The sequence below is a fragment of the Suricata suricatta genome, chromosome 13, assembly GCF_006229205.1.
Source record: "Suricata suricatta isolate VVHF042 chromosome 13, meerkat_22Aug2017_6uvM2_HiC, whole genome shotgun sequence".
NCBI classification, from domain to species: Eukaryota; Metazoa; Chordata; class Mammalia; order Carnivora; family Herpestidae; genus Suricata; species Suricata suricatta.
The window spans coordinates 27,509,024-27,509,715 of record NC_043712.1 but is presented as its reverse complement, the minus strand read 5'-3'; positions in this window follow the sequence as shown (position 1 = coordinate 27,509,715).

Genomic DNA, 692 nt, shown 5'->3' with positions numbered 1-692 from the left:
GAACAATGCTCAACATCACTTATCATCAGGGAAATACAAATCAAAACCACACTGAGATACCACCTCACACCAGTCAGAGTAGCTTAAATGAACAAATCAGGAGACTGTAGATGCTGGCAAGGATGTGGAGAAACAGGAACTCTCTTACACTGTTGGTGGGAATGCAAACTGTTGCATCTGCTCTGGAAAAGAGTGTGGAGGTTCCTAAAAAAATTAACAGTAGAACTCCGCTATGACACAGCAATGGCACTGCTAGGGATTTACCCAAGGGATACAGAAGTGCTGATGCACAGGGGCACATGTACCCCAATGTTCACAGCAGCACTTTCAACAATAGCCAAATTATGGAAAGAGCCTAAATGTCTGTCAACGGATGAATGGGTCAAGAAGATGTGGTTTATATATATAATGGAATACTACATGACAATGAGAAAGACTGAAATCTGGCCATTTTTAGCACATGGATAGACCTTGAGGGTATTACATTAAGTGAAATAAGTCAGTTAGAGAAAGACAGACACCATATATTTTCACTCATATGTGTATCAGGAGAAAGTTAACAGAAGACCACTGTGGAGAGGGCAGGAGGAAAACCCTAAGAGACTCTTAAATACTCAGAACAAACTGAGGGTTGATGGGGGGTGGGGAAGAGGGGGAAATGGGTGATGGGAATTGAAGAGGCTTGGTGGGAT